The sequence below is a fragment of the Chlorocebus sabaeus genome, chromosome 3 (genome assembly GCF_047675955.1).
Source record: "Chlorocebus sabaeus isolate Y175 chromosome 3, mChlSab1.0.hap1, whole genome shotgun sequence".
Taxonomy (NCBI): Eukaryota; Metazoa; Chordata; class Mammalia; order Primates; family Cercopithecidae; genus Chlorocebus; species Chlorocebus sabaeus.
This window is the reverse complement of record NC_132906.1, coordinates 18,511,426-18,524,521: the sequence shown is the minus strand read 5'-3', so window position 1 is coordinate 18,524,521 and position 13,096 is coordinate 18,511,426. Positions and strand designations below refer to the sequence as shown.

The following is a 13,096-nucleotide window of genomic DNA, read 5'->3' as shown; positions in this document are numbered from 1 at the left end:
GAGTCCCACAGTCTCAAAGCCTCAGAAAAAAAAATTCTTCTGTTAAGTCTTATACCCATTTTAAGGGTAGAAGTGTAGGAGAAAAACTGAGAGCCTCAATAAGTGGAAAATGCAGGGTTAACCAAGCAAAAAGATCTCAAAGACCCAGATGGTTAGAGTATAATTCACTGCTAACAGCAGCTCTTTATCATTTGTCCGTAATTTTATCATCCTTTTTGAAGAATCTGATGACATACTTCAAAGAATATGGAGGTAACTTGGTTTTTTTTTTTTTTTTTTTTTATACTTTAAGTTCTAGGGTACATGTACATAGCGTGCAGGTTTGTTACATATGTATACTTGTGCCATGTTGGTGTGCTGCACCCATCAACTCGTCAGCACCCATCAATTCGTCATTTACATCAGGTATAACTCCCAATGCAATCCCTCCCCCCTCCCCCCTCCCCATGATAGGCCCCAGTGTGTGATGTTCCCCTTCCCGAGTCCAAGTGATCTCATTGTTCAGTTCTCACCTATGAGTGAGAACATGCGGTGCTTGGTTTTCTGTTCTTGTGATAGTTTGCTAAGAATGATGGTTTCCAGCTGCATCCATGTCCCTACAAAAGACACAAACTCATCCTTTTTTATGGCTACATAGTATTCCATGGTGTATATGTGCCACATTTTCTTAATCCAGTCTGTCACTGATGGACATTTGGGTTGATTCCAAGTCTTTGCTATTGTGAATAGTGCCGCAATAAACATACGTGTGCATGTGTCTTTATAGCAGCATGATTTATAATCCTTTGGGTATATACCCAGTAATGGGATGGCTGGGTCATATGGTACATCTAGTTCTAGATCCTTGAGGAATCTCCATACTGTTTTCCATAATGGTTGAACTAGTTTACAATCCCACCAACAGTGTAAAAGTGTTCCTATTTCTCCACATCCTCTCCAGCACCTGTTGTTTCCTGACTTTTGAATGATCGCCATTCTAACTGGTGTGAGATGGTATCTCATTGTGGTTTTGATTTGCATTTCTCTGATGGCCAGTGATGATGAGCATTTTTTCATGTGTCTGTTGGCTGTATGAATGTCTTCTTTTGAGAAATGTCTGTTCATATCCTTTGCCCACTTTTGGATGGGGTTGTTTGTTTTTTTCTTGTAAATTTGTTTGAGTTCTTTGTAGGTTCTGGATATTAGCCCTTTGTCAGATGAGTAGATTGCAAAAATTTTCTCCCATTCTGTAGGTTGCCTGCTCACTCTGATGGTAGTTTCTTTTGCTGTGCAGAAGCTCTTTAGTTTAATGAGATCCCATTTGTCAATTTTGGCTTTTGCTGCTGTTGCTTTTGGTGTTTTAGACATGAAGTCTTTGCCCATGCCTATGTCCTGAATGGTACTACCTAGGTTTTCCTCTAGGGTTTTTATGGTATTAGGTCTAACATTTAAGTCTCTAATCCATCTTGAATTAATTTTCGTATAAGGAGTAAGGAAAGGATCCAGTTTCAGCTTTCTACTTATGGCTAGCCAATTTTCCCAGCACCATTTATTAAATAGGGAATCTTTTCCCCATTTCTTGTTTCTCTCAGGTTTGTCAAAGATCAGATGGCTGTAGATGTGTGGTATTATTTCTGAGGACTCTGTTCTGTTGCATTGGTCTATATCTCTGTTTTGGTACCAGTACCATGCTGTTTTGGTTACTGTAGCCTTGTAGTATAGTTTGAAGTCAGGTAGCGTGATGCCTCCAGCTTTGTTCTTTTGACTTAGGATTGTCTTGGAGATGTGGGCTGTTTTTTGGTTCCATATGAACTTTAAAGCAGTTTTTTCCAATTCTGTGAAGAAACTCATTGGTAGCTTGATGGGGATGGCATTGAATCTATAAATAACCTTGGGCAGTATGCCCATTTTCACGATATTGATTCTCCCTATCCATGAGCATGGTATGTTCTTCCATTTGTTTGTGTCCTCTTTTATTTCACTGAGCAGTGGTTTGTAGTTCTCCTTGTAGAGGTCCTTTACATCCCTTGTAAGTTGGATTCCTAGGTATTTTATTCTCTTTGAAGCAATTGTGAATGGAAGTTCATTCCTGATTTGGCTCTCTGTTTGTCTGTTACTGGTGTATAAGAATGCTTGTGATTTTTGCATGTTAATTTTGTATCCTGAGACTTTGCTGAAGTTGCTTATCAGCTTAAGGAGATTTTGGGCTAAGACAATGGGGTTTTCTAAATATACAATCATGTCATCTGCAAAGAGGGACAATTTGACTTCTTCTTTTCCTAACTGAATCCCCTTGATTTCTTTCTCTTGCCTGATTGCCCTAGCCAGAACTTCCAACACTATGTTGAATAGGAGTGGTGAGAGAGGGCATCCCTGTCTTGTGCCAGTTTTCAAAGGGAATTTTTCCAGTTTTTGCCCATTCAGTATGATATTGGCTGTGGGTTTGTCATAAATAGCTCTTATGATTTTGAGGTACGTTCCATCAATACCGAATTTATTGAGCGTTTTTAGCATGAAGGGCTGTTGAATTTTGTCAAAAGCCTTTTCTGCATCTATTGAGATAATGATGTGGTTCTTGTCTTTGGTTCTGTTTATATGCTGGATTATGTTTATTGATTTGTGAATGTTGAACCAGCCTTGCATCCCAGGGATGAAGCCCACTTGATCATGGTGGATAAGCTTTTTGATGTGCTGCTGAATCCGGTTTGCCAGTATTTTATTGAGGATTTTTGCATCGATGTTCATCAGGGATATTGGTCTAAAATTCTCTTTTTTTGTTGTGTCTCTGCCAGGCTTTGGTATCAGGATGATGTTGGCCTCATAAAATGAGTTAGGGAGGATTCCCTCTTTTTCTATTGATTGGAATAGTTTCAGAAGGAATGGTACCAGCTCCTCCTTGTACCTCTGGTAGAATTCAGCTGTGAATCCATCTGGTCCTGGACTTTTTTTGGTTTGTAGGCTATTAATTATTGCCTCAATTTCAGAGCCTGCTATTGGTCTATTCAGGGATTCAACTTCTTCCTGGTTTAGTCTTGGAAGAGTGTAAGTGTCCAGGAAATTATCCATTTCTTCTAGATTTTCTAGTTTATTTGCGTAGAGGTGTTTATAGTATTCTCTGTTGGTAGTTTGTATTTCCGTGGGGTTGGTGGTGATATCCCCTTTATCATTTTTTATTGCGTCTATTTGATTCTTCTCTCTTTTCTTCTTTATTAGTCTCGCTAGTGGTCTGTCAATTTTGTTGATCTTTTCAAAAAACCAACTCCTGGATTCATTGATTTTTTGGAGGCTTTTTTGTGTCTCTGTCTCCTTCAGTTCTGCTCTGATCTTAGTTATTTCTTGCCTTCTGCTAGCTTTTGAATGTGTTTGCTCTTGCTTCTCTAGTTCTTTTAATTGTGATGTTAGAGTGTCAATTTTAGATCTTTCCTGCTTTCTCTTGTGGGCATTTAGTGCTATAAATTTCCCTCTACACACTGCTTTAAATGTGTCCCAGAGATTCTGGTATGTTGTATCTTTGTTCTCATTGGTTTCAAAGAACATCTTTATTTCTGCCTTCATTTCGTTATGTACCCAGTAGTCATTCAGGAGCAGGTTGTTCAGTTTCCATGTAGTTGAGCGGTTTTGATTGAGTTTCTTAGTCCTGAGTTCTAGTTTGATTGCACTGTGGTCTGAGAGACAGTTTGTTATAATTTCTGTTCTTGTACATTTGCTGAGGAGTGCTTTACTTCCAATTACGTGGTCAATTTTGGAGTAAGTGCGATGTGGTGCTGAGAAGAATGTATATTCTGTTGATTTGGGGTGGAGAGTTCTATAGATGTCTATTAGGTCTGCTTGCTGCAGAGATGAGTTCAATTCCTGGATATCCTTGTTAACTTTCTGCCTCGTTGATCTGTCTAATGTTGGCAGATCAGTGTTGTGTTGAAGTCTCCCATTATTATTGTATCGGAGTCTAAGTCTCTTTGTAAGTCTCTAAGGACTTGCTTTATGAATCTGGGTGCTCCTGTATTGGGTGCATATATATTTAGGATAGTTAGCTCTTCCTGTTGAATTGATCCCTTTACCATTATGTAATGGCCTTCTTTGTCTCTTTTGATCTTTGATGGTTTAAAGTCTCTGTTTTATCAGAGACTAGTATTGCAACCCCTGCTTTTTTTTGTTCTCCATTTGCTTGGTAAATCTTCCTCCATCCCTTTATTTTGAGCCTATGTGTGTCTCTGCATGTGAGATGGGTCTTGACTCTTTATCCAGTTTGCCAGTCTGTGTCTTTTAATTGGAGCATTTAGTCCATTTACATTTAAGGTTAATATTGTTATGTGTGAACTTGATCCTGCCATTATGATATTAACTGGTTATTTTGCTCGTTAGTTGATGCAGTTTCTTCCTAGCCTCGATGGTCTTTACATTTTGGCATGTTTTTTGCAATGGCTGGTACCGGTTGTTCCTTTCCATGTTTAGTGCTTCCTTCAGGGTCTCTTGTAAGGCAGGCCTAGTGGTGACGAAATCTCTAAGCATTTGCTTATCTGTAAAGGATTTTATTTCTCCTTCACTTATGAAACTTAGTTTGGCTGGATATGAAATTCTAGGTTTAAAATTCTTTTCTTTAAGAATGTTGAATATTGGCCCCTACTCTCTTCTGGCTTGTAGAGTTTCTGCCGAGAGATCTGCTGTTAGTCTGATGGGCTTCCCTTTGTGGGTAACCCGACCTTTCTCTCTGGCTGCCCTTAAGATTTTTTCCTTCATTTCAACTTTGGTGAATCTGGCAATTATGTGTCTTGGAGTTGCTCTTCTCGAGGAGTATCTTTGTGGCGTTCTCTGTATTTCCTGGATTTGAATGTTGGCCTGCCCTACTAGGTTGGGGAAGTTCTCCTGGATGATATCCTGAAGAGTGTTTTCCAACTTGGTTCCATTTTCCCCCTCACTTTCAGGCACCCCAATCAGACGTAGATTTGGTCTTTTTACATAATCCCATACTTCTTGCAGGCTTTGTTCATTTCTTTTTCTTCTTTTTTCTTTTGGTTTCTCTTCTCGCTTCATTTCATTCATTTGATCCTCAATCGCTGATACTCTTTCTTCCAGTTGATCGAGTTGGTTACTGAAGCTTGTGCATTTGTCACGTATTTCTCGTGTCATGGTTTTCATCTCTTTCATTTCGTTTATGACCTTCTCTGCATTAATTACTCTAGCCATCAATTCTTCCACTTTTTTTTCAAGATTTTTAGTTTCTTTGCGCTGGGTATGTAATTCCTCCTTTAGCTCTGAGAAGTTTGATGGACTGAAGCCTTCTTCTCTCATCTCATCAAAGTCATTCTCTGTCCAGCTTTGATCCGTTGCTGGCGATGAGCTGCGCTCCTTTGCCGGGGGAGATGAGCTCTTATTTTTTGAATTTCCAGCTTTTTTGCCCTGCTTTTTCCCCATCTTTGTGGTTTTATCTGCCTCTGGTCTTTGATGATGGTGACGTACTGATGGGGTTTTGGTGGAGGTGTCCTTCCTGTTTGATAGTTTTCCTTCTAACAGTCAGGACCCTCAGCTGTAGGTCTGTTGGAGATTGCTTGAGGTCCACTCCAGACCCTGTTTGCCTGGGTATCAGCAGCAGAGGCTGCAGAAGCTAGAATATTGCTGAACAGCGAGTGTACCTGTCTGATTCTTGCTTTGGAAGCTTCCTCTCAGGGGTGTACTCCACCCTGTGAGGTGTGGGGTGTCAGACTGCCCCTAGTGGGGGATGTCTCCCAGTTAGGCTACTCAGGGGTCAGGGACCCACTTGAGCAGGGAGTCTGTCCCTTCTCAGATCTCAACCTCCGTGTTGGGAGATCCACTGCTCTCTTCAAAGCTGTCAGACAGAGTCGTTTGCATCTGCAGAGGTTTCTGCTGCTTTTGTTTATCTGTGCCCGGTCCCCAGAGGTGGAGTCTACAGAGACAGGCAGGTTTCCTTGAGCTGCTGTGAGCTCCACCCAGTTCGAGCTTCCCAGCGGCTTTGTTTACCTACTTAAGCCTCAGCAATGGCGGGCGCCCCTCCCCCAGCCTCGCTGCTGCCTTGCGGTTAGATCACAGACTGCTGTGCTAGCAATGAGGGAGGCTCCGTGGGCGTGGGACCCTCCCGGCCAGGTGTGGGATATAATCTCCTGGTGTGCCCACGTGTACAGTATTGGGGTGGGAGTTACCCGATTTTCCAGGTGTTGTGTGTCTCAGTTCCCCTGGCTAGGAAAAGGGATTCCCTTCCCCCTTGCGCTTCCCAGGTGAGGGGATGCCTCGCCCTGCTTCAGCTCTCGCTGGTCGGGCTGCAGCAGCTGACCAGCACGGATTGTCCGGCACTCCCTAGTGAGGTGAACCCAGTACCTCAGTTGAAAATGCAGAAATCACCGGTCTTCTGTGTCGCTGGCGCTGGGAGTTGGAGACTGGAGCTGTTCCTATTCGGCCATCTTGTTCCCGGCACTCGGTAACTTGGTTAATGAAAATACCATTCACTGTAAAAAATATCTATTTCTGCATTGCTTCAAGAACAGACACTAACATGTCCCAGGAAAGAGGGAGTTTTTATTAATCCCTTCTTGAGTTGCTGCTGATGAGCTTTGAAGTGGGAAGGACTTCAGGGCCCTGGCTTTACTCCCACTCAGTTGCTGCTGTTGTGTGGAAAACTGGAACCCCACACAGAAACAACTGAAAATCCACGTGTTTGTATTTCTCTTAGAGTTTTTAATTCTTGTGTTAAAATAACAAAGGAAATAGTTCTCTCAATTATCCTTCATTTGACAACATTTTTTCTGAACTGTGCCAGGCTCTGGAGATACAGTGGTGAGAAAAATGTACATGATCCCTGTCCTTGTGAATCCTCTACTCTATTTTTTTTCTTTTTTTTTTTTTGAGACAGTGTCTCACTCTCGTAGCCTGGGCTGGAGTGCAGTGGTACAACCTTGGCTCACTGCAGTCTTGACTTCCTGGGGCTCAGGTGATCCTCCCACCTCAGCCTCTTGAGTAGCTGGAACTACAGGCACATGCCATCACAGCCGACTAATGTTTGTATTTTTTGTAGAGATGGGGTTTCACCATATTTCCCAGGCTGGTCTCAAACTCCTGGGGTCAAGCGATGCACCCGCCTTAGCCTCCCAAAGTGGTGTGAGCCACTGTGCACAGCTGCATCCTCTAAAGAGGCAAATTGAATGAATCAAACAATTATAGAGAGGATTCAATTAAGGTGGGTGAGAGAATCAGAGAAGTCCCCCTGGGAGAAATGATAGTAGAGCTGAGGGACGATGGAAATGTAGGACTGGCTGGGTGATTGGGTTATGCCTGCGGGAGGATCAACCACTCTGGGCCAGTATGTGTGAAGGCTCTGAGGGAGGAAAGACCCTGACATCTTGAAAGAGGACCAGAGTCCTAGAAGGTTCTGTGCAAAAGAAACAGTGGCAGGAGATCATGCCGGGCTGATAAGCAGTGGCTGAGTAACACTGAATTTTGTAGGCATTGACAAAAATTTCTTATCTTCTCCTAAATAGAATGAGAATTGATTAAAGGCTTTTGAGCAGGTGTGAGAAGATATAATTTATGTTTTACTATGACTCTGGCTGCTCTGTGTAAAATGTAAGAAAGAAAGCAAAGAGTAGAGGTAAGGGTATCTGCCTACCTAGGCTGTAGCACTAGTCAGACAAGATGCGATGATGGCTTGGGAAAGATGTCACTGAGAACAGAGAGGAAGTGTAGAATTTAAGGGATATTCAAAAAAAGAGAAAGTGACAAATCTGCTTGATGGGATTGTATGTAGAGATGATGGAGAGGAGGAGCCCAGATGCTTTTCGGGTTTCTGTTTGGAGAACTGTGGTGATATTTATGAGTTTAAGGAGAAAAGAGCTAGCTTGTGGGTGGGGAAGGCTATGATATCTCTGAGACACATTTTTGGGATAAGGAACGTGATAGACTAGCCAGTTCCAGAAAGAACACATTCCTGTACTGTGGCTGGTGACCTCACTGGTTGGGCCTGCAGGCAACTGGAGTAGAGGTTTCCCCAGGTGCCATCTGTCTCTTTAAATAAAACAACTAGTAACCTTTATTAATCTCAAGGAAACTGTGCATTGGGTAGGTAATTTAAGGAGAGAGAAACGATTACGTTCTGTAGACTGGCACTTTTCATGTGCCTGAGAAGTGGTTTCCAGCATGAAATATTTGGGTAAGGAAACCAGATCATGAAGCTCAAACATTTTTCATCTCATCTGGAGGTGGGTTCTGCACAGACAGCCCATGATTTCCATTAGTCTGCATTGTTATTTTGAGTATGTGTTTTCTTCCAATGACCACTTTAATATATAAATACCAAAAATGTTTATATCACATGTTTTTAAAAAGTCTTTGTTACTCGGTTTCCTTGTTAGCACAAAAAAGGAAGAATTGACTATATCTGAAAATATTTACCTTTTGTCTTCTGCACAGAGAGTGGCTTCTATGATATGTAGTTAAGTCAAGAGATTTTACACTCTGCTATTACATAGAACACAAATACAACAACCTTGAGAAGGCGAATCAAACATGCTCTTTCTCTCTTGCTATCTTTGTCCACCCTGAAGTGATATCTGAAAACTACGGGAACATAAGCCCTACACCCAAGTTTTCTCATGAGCTAGAAACCTCCAAGCAACACATTGTTTTGTTTGCTGAAATCCCCGCACTTAGAACATCCTTTAAATGAAAATAAATTGCAATCATTACTTGGGTTTTGAAACCTGTTCAACAGAATTTCTATACTGTCAAAAGAAAAAAAAAAAAAAAAAAAAAAAAACCACACACATGGCGTAGACCCATGAATTTAATAATCACTTAGAACTTAATGCCACTGATAGGCGCTTATCTCTTCAGGCTTGTCTACAGAGCCTACTAAATAATAATTCTAATTAGAACCGTAATTATGTTTCTGCTCAGAGCATTTTTAGATAGCCTTAACATTTGATCTGTTTAGTCTAGTTTTACAGGTGGCAATAGATTAAAAACAGGTTTTAAAATAAGATACGACTATTACATTTCTAATAATAGGTGATTGTGGTCCCAGAGCCACTTTGTATTTAGTGACGCATGGAAAAACCCTTTGATGATGGTAATTGTGCCCACACGCCCTATCCCTACACAGGGAAAAATAGGCCGCCCTTTGTAGTCAGTGCCTCGTTTCTCCCATGCAAACTTTAGCCCTTTCAATTCAGGATCTTGAGTTTCTTTCATTCTTTTCCTCTAAAATAACTTTCCTTTTCAATTCTGCCCAGATCCTCTGGTTACATGCTCCCGGGGACATTTGTCCTGGTATTACCCCCATAGCCCTGCTACCCTTTCACAAAAGCAACACATGCTTTCAATGTGGCTTCTCAAAACTTGAGTGTGCAACTCACCCACGGTGCTCACAAAAAATGCACATTCCCAGGCTGCACCAGATTGCTTCCACCTCTTTGTGTCTTTCAGTAGTCTGGGAGCCTACCTTTTATTTTATTATTAGTTTTTAAACTTGTATTTTAAGTCCAGGGCTACAAGTGCAGGTTTGTTATGTAGGTAAACTTGTTTCGTGGGTGTTTCCCGGGGCTTTGTCGTTCAGGTTATTTCACTGTGAATAGTGCTGCAACGAACATATGTGTGCATATGTCTTTATAATAGAATGATTTATATTCTTTGGTTATATACCCAGTAATGGGACTGCTGGGTCAAATGGTATTTCTGCCTCTAGGTTTTTGAGGAATTGCCACACTGTCTTCCACAATGAGAAGCTGTATTTGAAACAAAACATTCTAGGTGGTTTTAGACAGATTTTGAAAAACAATGCTTTATGAGACTCATTTTCTATTTTGAAATACACAGTTTCAAATGTGTCCGTCATGCTTATGGCTGTTTTCCATGAATGGTGTATATCCTGTAATTCTAAAACACTGGACAGATAGACAAATACGAAGTGATACTTTTATTATTTCTAATTTTTTTTAGAGTAAACATGGTTCCACCTCATATCAATTTGATTCTTTGCTCACTTTACAAAGTGGAAGAAAGGGAAGAAAGGAAAGAAAGAAACATCAAGACTTAAGCAAGAGCAGAGAGAGACTTTCCAGGAGTTTTCATTTTGGGCGGGCTTGAGGGAGATTGTAGTTCTACCATACCTACTTGAGAAGCATGCCCCACTTCACAGTGCCCCGCCACCATCACTGAGGCCCTGATGATTCTGATGCAGGTGAGCCACTAGCCACACCCGACAAACAAGCCATATAGGACCTCTCTGTTTGCCTGATACCTTTTAAGGTTCAGGTTCTTTTTATTCAAGACTTCACGTAATACTCAGACTTCAGCTTGAACATAGCATGCACTTATGCCTTCTAAGTGGTCAGTTCCATTGTCAAAATCAGGCAACTCTAAAAGCAAGTCAGCGTTTACATTTTTATTGCAGGGACAAAACCAGGACAGCCCTAGAGCTGCCCATGGTCTTTGCAACATTCCTGGGAATGTTGATCTCAAGTGAGACCGGTTTGCAAAGCCAAGAGCTTTGGCAGCTTAAAATATTAATTCAGGCCATGGTAATAGGATGTTTTAGTTTAGCACTAAATGGTGATTAACTCATTACCTGAGCTTAGGCGCATTCTACAGGATGTTCCCTTAGAAATAAATGGTACCTCTTGGGTTCCTGCATCATTCGGAAAGAATGAATCAGCCATTCACTAACATTTATTCACAAGAATATATGGAGTATCTACTGTGTACTAGGCAACAAAGAAACAGGGTAATAAGAAGCAAGCTTGGCTCTCAAGAAACAAACTCTCTAGTTGGGGAAGCATCCTACTTGAGTGTGTTGTGTGCTACAATAGAAGGGAACATGTTTTACCTAGAGGTACAGGGAAGGGCAGACAGAGAGGAGAAAGGGGAATCAAAAGGCTTCCCAGTGGAATTGGCATGTGAGTTGAGTTTTGAAGGACAAATAGAAGTTAGTCAAGAGGATTATGTTCAGATAAGGTAGGGGCTAACATTTCAGTCAAGCGCTTTGTGTCATATGTGTTACATGCTCCCAGGGCTACTTGTCCTGGCATTATAGCTACAGTAGCAGAGCATGTGTTGTCAAGAGGTGCAGGGAAGGGCAGACATATGGAGGTTAAGAGAATATGGCTTAATTAAAAATGCAAATAATTTTTCAACACTCGATAAGAGAAATCGCATCAAGGTAGCATCTCTAGATTATACAAAGAATCCAGTCTTTTTCTTACAAGCTATGGAGAGCCTTTGAAGGCCATTAGATAAGAGATAAATACGGTAGAATTTTAGTTCATTCATTTATTCATTTGCTTCAAAAATATTTATTGCAAACCAACTTTGCATTAGGCATTTTGCCATGATGGGCACTGAGAATATAATGCTGAAAAAGAGACACAAATGATCCCTGCCTTCAGGGAGCTTAAATTCAGATGGAAAAGACACATAATAAACAAGTGAACAACAAAAACAACAAAAGAAAAGAAGAACTATAGATAGTGGTAGGTGCCAAGAAGAATATAAAATGTGTATGTGAGAATACGGGGAGTGATTCCTTTTGTTAAAATAGTTAGAAAATATCTTAGGACCTGATATTTAACATGAAGTATGACAAAGAGCAAATAATAATTGGGTTGATTTATTCATTCATTTACTCATTTACTTTAACAACTATTTATTACATACCAACTCAAGAGTGATTTGGGAAAACTGGGTGAAGAGTGTTCTAGGCAGATGAAACAAAAAGCAAGAAGAAACGAGTTTGGCTTAAGAACTGACAAAAGATAAGAGTGGCAGGTGTGTCTTGGACAGACAGGGTACAAAGAAGAGATGAGGGGGTAAAGGTGGGCAGTGAAAAACTGTGGGGTATTTAAGTAGAGAGTGGCATGCCTTGATTTACTCCTGTAAATATATTCTGACAGTTGCGTGGAGAGGAATGGGTTGGAAGGAACAAGAATGAGGCAGGCACGTGAGTTGGAAGACAGTTGGGTGGTGCAGATAAGACAGCAACATGATTTAGACAAGGTCATGGCTGTGGAGATAGGGAGAAGCTTTAGAGTTTGCTCTGAATGTGGTGCAAAGGAGAGAGCCTTGCAAATATCATACCATTGCTTATGACCCACCTGGGGAATCACTGCCAGAGCCAAGACTGGAAACCAGGTCTTTCTATCTTCTGGCAGTGGTTTTTCTACTACATGATGCAAACTCTGAAGAGTCAGAAGATCTACAAAATTTGGGCAAATACTTTCTTTGCTCTGAGTCAAACTCCTTTGATTTAATATACAGCTAAGCTTTGCACAGTGGCAGTAATGTGGGCAATGAGGTTTATCCGAGGTGGTGTGATTATTGTTAATTGATGTACTGCCAAGAAGTATGACACATCAGTGACATGGATATTCCAAGTAAAAAGAAACGAGAAAAAAGTAAGCAAGTGATTAGATACAGTTCCATATTTTCTTTATCATTCATTTATTGATCCATAAATGAGTTTTCTTTGGAACATTTTTACCAGATGCTTTTGTTACATCAGAGTGTGCAGTAAGTTTTCAATAAGCCCAATGACTTCCTTTTTCATGCCCAAGAAATATTAGCTAAGTGCCAAACAGAGGACAAAAGATTGAGTTGGTGCTCCTCAAGCTGTCTGCTTTGGTCTTCATAGGTTGGAAAGCAGAGGGGCAGATGCAGCTGGAAGTGCCCTGTGCTACTTCAAACCATGCCACCAGGATTGAAAGCAGGCAGAGTTTTTCATTCATCCTATTGACCAGACACCCAGAACAACCACATGGGAGAAAGTTCATTTCCTCTAAAACAGTCTACATGCTCTTACTTCCTCCAGACATAGCTGTAGTCATGGTTCATCTCTCCCTATACCCTTTTCTCTTCCAAGACAATTCTTCTCTTTCACTCTTTCTTCTTCTTTTCATAGTCTTTCTGTCTCTCAAACATGCACATACACACACACACACATACTTGCAATAGTCCTTAACAACACAAAAAGTAGGAGAAAGACAAGATAAAATGTCTCAGGGAGAAAAATGGCAGAAGACAATTGCTGTTACAATCACCACACATAAGTGCCATTCATTATGTATTGTTCCTTCAAATTAGTAGCTTCATTTAACTGAGTTAGGCTGCTTTCTTGAAAGCG

General features: G+C 41.0%; 1 long non-coding RNA gene across 2 annotated transcripts in view; it reads left to right on the top strand.

The window, feature by feature from the left end:
• The window catches only part of LOC119620084 (uncharacterized), a 485,174-nt gene that overhangs the window by 347,836 nt on the left and 124,242 nt on the right, over window positions 1–13,096 (top strand). The gene's annotated exons all lie outside the window — the stretch shown is intronic.